We start from the raw sequence: 5,786 nt of genomic DNA, 5'->3' as shown, positions 1-5,786 counted from the left end.
AAGAATCAAAGCAAAAAAGAAAAGACCATAGAATTTTTCTATGGGGACAAGGACCAAAATACAAATACCAAAGAGGTCAGCATTAATACTGTACTCCCATATGAAACATCAGAAGGGAGTATGAACTGGTCTGAAGGACAAAGAGCATTCTAGGAAGAGCTCAGGAAGGATTTTAAAAGTCAAAATAGAGAAAAATAAGAAAGACTGAAAAGCAATTTTAAAAATATGAAATAAGAAATCACAGAAAAATTTAAAAGGAAAATTAGACAAATGGAAAAGAAGTACAAAACATAACTGGGGAATATAACTCCTCAATAGGAACAGATGGCAAAAGAGATGCAAAAGTTAAGTAAAGAAAGCAATCTGATAAAAATTAGAATCAGGCAAGTAGAAGCTAATGACTCTGTGAGACATCAAGAATCAGTCAAACAGAATATAAAAAAATGAAAACGTAGAAGAAAATGTAAAATATTTAATTGAAAACAAAACTGACCTAGAAAATAGATCCAGGAGAGAAAAATCTAAGGATTACTGGTCTACCAGAAAGCCATAAGGAAAGAAAGAGAATAAACAATATCATCCAAGAAATCATCAAGGAAAATTGGCCAGAAGGCCTAGGTACAAAATAGTTGTTGAAAGAATCCACCTTTCACTTTCTGAAAGGGATCCCAAACTAAAACCACCAAGGAATATAGTTGCCTAATTACAGAACTATCAAGTGAAGGAGAAAGAAACAACTCAAATATTCAGGAGCTACAATCAGGATCACACAAGATGTTGCAGCTTCTACATTAAAAGACTAAAGGAATTGGAACATGATGTTCTATGAGGCAAAGGAGCTGGGACTAAAACCAAGGATCAACTACTCAGCAAAGTTCAGCATAACATTTCAGGCAAGGAGAAGGACATTCAATGAAATAAGGGATTTCTAGACGTTCCTGACAAAAAAAAAAGCCAGAACTGAATAGAAAATTCGATCTTCAAACACAAGTTTCAAGAGAGGAATAACAAGGTAAACAAGGGGAATAAAATTGTTACCCAGTATGGGCAAACTGTTTACATTCCTATAAGGGAAGATGATACTTGTTAATCTTGATTATAATATATTTATTATGATAAATAAAAGGGACATACAAAGATACAGGGAGTGGTATAAAGTAAATGATGTCATGATAAAAATGTGATTTAAGAGTGTGAAGGGATTGTAATCAGAGATGTGCCAAGGAGGAGTCAGAAAAAAGTAAATCACATCACAGGAAGAGGAACAAAAATATAATACAGTAGAGGGCAAGAGGGGAAGGAGATGAGCATTGTCTGAGAGTTACTCTCATCTGACTGGGTTAAAGGAGAGAAAAAAAACCTCAATTAAGTATAGAAATATAACTAGGTCTATAGTCAGTAGGAAGGGAAGTGGAAAAGAAAACAGGGGGGAGTCTAAAAGGGAGGGAAGAAGTAGTAAGAGAAAAAGGGATTAAAAGGCAAGGGGGCTGAAAGAAGGAAGGGAAGACTGAGGGAGATTGTGGTCAAAAACTAAAGCTCTATTGTAGCAGGGAAGGGAGAAAGGAGAACTAAAAGCAGAAACATGGGAGAAAGGGGATGGAGGGAAAGAGACGGACAGTAACCATAATTGTGAATGTGATTGGGATGAACTCTCTAATAAAACAGAGATGGTTGTCAGAATGAATTAAAAACCATAATCCAACAATATGTTGTTTACAAGAAACATATTTGAAACAGGGACATACATACATGGTAAAGGGAAAAGGTTGGAGAAGAATACGTTGTGCTTCAGGTGATGTAAGAAAAACAGGGGTAGCAATCCCAATGTCAGACAAAGCAAAAGCATAAATAGATCTTATCAAGAGAGATAAGAAAAAAAAAAAACTATACCCTGCTAAAAGACACCACAGACAGGAAACAATTTCATTATTAAAGATACATGCTTGAAGTTGTGTAGGGTCCAGATTCTTAGAGGAAAAGGTCAAGAGGTTATGGGAAGAAATAGACATCAAAACTAATCTGGTGGGGGACCTCAACCTTCCCCTCTCTGAACTTTAAAAATCTAACCTCAAAATAAACAAGAAAAAAGTTAAGGAGGTGAATAAAACTCTGGATAAGGTAGATATGATAGATTTCTGGAGAAAATTGAAAGAGGATAGGAAGGAATACATCTTTTTCTCAGTGGTACATGGTACATATACAAAAATTCACCATGTAGTAAGCCACAAAACTTCACAGTCCAGTGCAAAAAGGCAGAGATAGTCAATAAATACTTTTCAGATCATAATGAAATAAAAATTATATATGTAGTGAAACACCATGGAAATATACACCAAAAATTAATTTGAAACTAAAAAATCTAATACTAAAGAATGAGTGGGTTAAACAACAAATTATAGAAACAATCACCAATTCAGTGAAGAGAATGACTATAATGAGATAACCTACAAATATTTTATGGGATTCTGCAAAAGCAGTTCTTAGGGGAAGTTTTTAATCTTTGAATGCCTACATGAATAAAATAAAGAGGAGATCAATAAATTAGGCATGCAGCGGGAAAAGCTACAAAAAGAAAAAATTGAAAATCCCCAAGTAAATACCAAATTAGAAATACTAAAAACCAAAGGAGAGATTAAGAAAATTGAAATTAAGAAAATTATTGAACTGGCAAATAAAAGTGTGTTGATTTTATGAAAAAAAAAACAATAAAATTGATAAACCTTTGGTCAATTTGATTTTAAAAAAAGGTAGAAGAGAGTGATCCCAGGGGGTGTGAGGAATCAGTAGCTATGCAGACCAGGCTGTCCGGGCTGAGACAAGTCCCCGGTGCTTTTCCTTACCTAGTCCGACTAGGATCAGCAGCCCACCCAGCGCACGCAGCTCAGGTACGCCCCGCGTCAGCCCTTAGCCGCACCAGAGTCCAATTGCTGCTAAAGAATGACAACTCAGGAAAAGATATCTGGAAATTGGCAGTGTTCAGGTGAACACTCAATTCGCCTTTCAAACCCAAATATCTCAGAAATGAAGGAAGATATTCTTTACCATTTCAATCTTGGAACTAAAACCCATGATTTACAGGCCATGTTTGGAGATGTAAAGTTTGTATGTGTTGGAGGAAGTCCTGCCCGGATGAAAGCTTTCATTACCTATATTGGTGAAGAGTTGGGACTTTCACAACCTAGCATGGACCATCCTAACATTTGTGAAGGAACTGACCGCTATGCCATGTATAAGATTGGGCCTGTGTTATCAGTTAGTCATGGTATGGGAGTTCCTTCCATTGGAATCATGTTACATGAACTCATCAAGTTACTGTATCATGCCAAGTGTTCGGATGTTGTCATTCGCATTGGCACGAGTGGTGGAATAGGTCTGGAGCCTGGTTCAGTGGTGGTAACTAGAAAAGCTACGGATTCTTGCTTCAAACCTGAATTTGAACAGATTGTATTGGGGAAACGCATAGTGCGAAATACAGAACTCAGTGATGACCTAAATCAAGAATTAATGGCATGTGCCAAGGAGATGAATGAGTTTAATACTGTTATGGGGGACACCATGTGTACCTTAGATTTCTATGAAGGTCAAGCTCGGCTGGATGGTGCTTTCTGCTCATATACCGACAAGGATAAGCAAGAATATTTACAGGCGGCCTATGATGCAGGAATCAGAAACATTGAGATGGAGTCTTCTATCTTTGTAGCCATGTGTGGTGCTAGTGGCATCAAAGCCGCTGTCGTGTGTGTCACTCTTTTAAATCGTCTCCATGAAGATCAGATTAACAGCTCCCATGAGGTCCTTGCTGAGTATCAAAAGAGACCCCAGAAGTTAGCAGGATACTTCATCAAGAAACGTCTGGGAGGGAAAGCATGAAAATGTTGGGGTTTTTTAATAATTTAAGAAAACACTGTGATTGTTTGCTATTAAAATATATCCTAGTTGTATTATTTCTGACATTTTGTAAATCAAATATCAAATGAAAGTGACTTGTTCTTAAAAAAAAAAAAAAAGATAGAAGAAAACCAAACTACCAATATGAAAAATTAAAAGACTGAAATAGCCTCTAAGGAAGAGGAAATTAAAACAATAATTAACAATTACTTTGTCCAACTGTATGAGCATAAATTCAACAATCTAAATGAGGCAGATGGTTATTTTAAGAAATATACATTGCCCAGATTAACAGAAGAGGAATTTGCATACTTAAATAATGCCATCTCAGAAAAAGAAATTGAATAAGCTATCAATGAACTCCCTAGGAGAAAATCTCTAGGACCAGATGGATTTGCAAGTGAATTCTATCAAATATTTGAAAAACAGTTAATTTTAATACTATATATTGTATTTGGGAAAATTGCTGAAGAAGGAGTCCTACCAAATTCTTTTTTATGACAGAAATATGGTTCTGATATCTAAACTAGGAAGAGACAAAAAAGCATATTATAGACCAATTTCTGTAATGAATATGGTTGCAAAAATTTTAAATAAGATTTTATCAAAAAGAATACAGCAAATTATCATGAGAATAATACATTATGCTCAGGTAGGATTTATTCCAGGAATGCAGGACTGAATCAATATTAGAAAAACCATTAGCATTATCGATCATGTCAATAACAAAACTAATGTAAACCACATGATTATCTCAATAGACATAGAAAAAGCTTTAGACAAAATACACCACCACTCCTATTGAAAGCTCTGAAAAGCATTGGAATAAATGGAATGTTCCATAAAATAGTAAGTAGTATCTACTTAAAACCATTAGCAAGCATTATATGCAAAGGCAGCAAGATCAGGGGTGAAACAAGGATGCCCATTCTCACCACTGATATTCAATATGGTATTAGAAATGCTAGCTGTAGCAATAAGAAGAGAAAAAAGAAATTGAAGGAATTAGAATAGTCAAAGAAGAAACTGAGTTATCACTCTTTGTATATGATGTGATGATATACTTAGAAAACCCCAGAGAATCAAGTAGAAAACTAGTTGAAATAATAAACAACATTGCAACGTTGCAGGTTATAAAATAAACCCAGATAGATCATCTGCATTTCTATATATTACTAACAAAGTCCAACAGCAAGAGATAGAAAGAGAAATCCTGTTTAAAGTTACGGTAGACACTTCAAAGTATCTGAGAGTCTAACTACCAAAAAAACCCAGGGACTATATGAGCACAATTACAAAACACTTTTTGCACAAAGGAAGTCAGATCTAAGTAAGTGGAAAAACATCGTTTGCTCATGGGTAGACCGAGTTAATATAATAAAAATGACAAGTCTACCTAAAATAATTTATTTGTTCAGTGCCATACCAATCAAACTCCCAAATAATTATTTTCTAGAGCTAAAAAAATAGTATCAAAATTCATCTGGAAGAACAAAAGGTCCATAATATCAAGGGACCTAATGAAAAGAAATGTTAGGGAAGGTGGCCTAACCCTAAGAGGTCTCAAATTGTAGTATAAAGCAGCAATCAGTAAAACTATTTGGTACTAGCTAAGAAGAAAAGGGGTAGACTAATGGAATAGGTTAGGTACTCAAGACACAGTAGTTAATGAATATGGTATTCTACTGTTTGATAAAGCCAAAGACCTCAGCTTCTGTGATAAGAACTAAATGTTCAACAAAAATTTTTAGGAAAACTGGATAACAGTGTGGCAGAAACTGGGCATAGACCAATGCCTGACACTTCACACAAGAATAAAGTTCAAATAGACATATGATCTAGTTGTAAAGACTGAATGGAGTAATTTTTGACCAAACAAAAGAAAGAGAACATTATGA

At 35.1% G+C, this 5,786-nt stretch overlaps 1 pseudogene; it reads left to right on the top strand.

Annotated features, from left to right (window-relative positions):
* The first annotated feature begins 2,782 nt into the window (after positions 1-2,782).
* On the top strand, positions 2,783-4,007 carry LOC140498550 (uridine phosphorylase 1 pseudogene; annotated as a pseudogene).
* The last annotated feature ends 1,779 nt before the right edge of the window (positions 4,008-5,786 follow it).

Source organism: Notamacropus eugenii, chromosome 4 (assembly GCF_028372415.1).
Source record: "Notamacropus eugenii isolate mMacEug1 chromosome 4, mMacEug1.pri_v2, whole genome shotgun sequence".
NCBI classification, from domain to species: Eukaryota; Metazoa; Chordata; class Mammalia; order Diprotodontia; family Macropodidae; genus Notamacropus; species Notamacropus eugenii.
The sequence above is the reverse complement of the archived record's forward strand: the minus strand, read 5'-3'. Positions and strand labels throughout refer to the sequence as shown.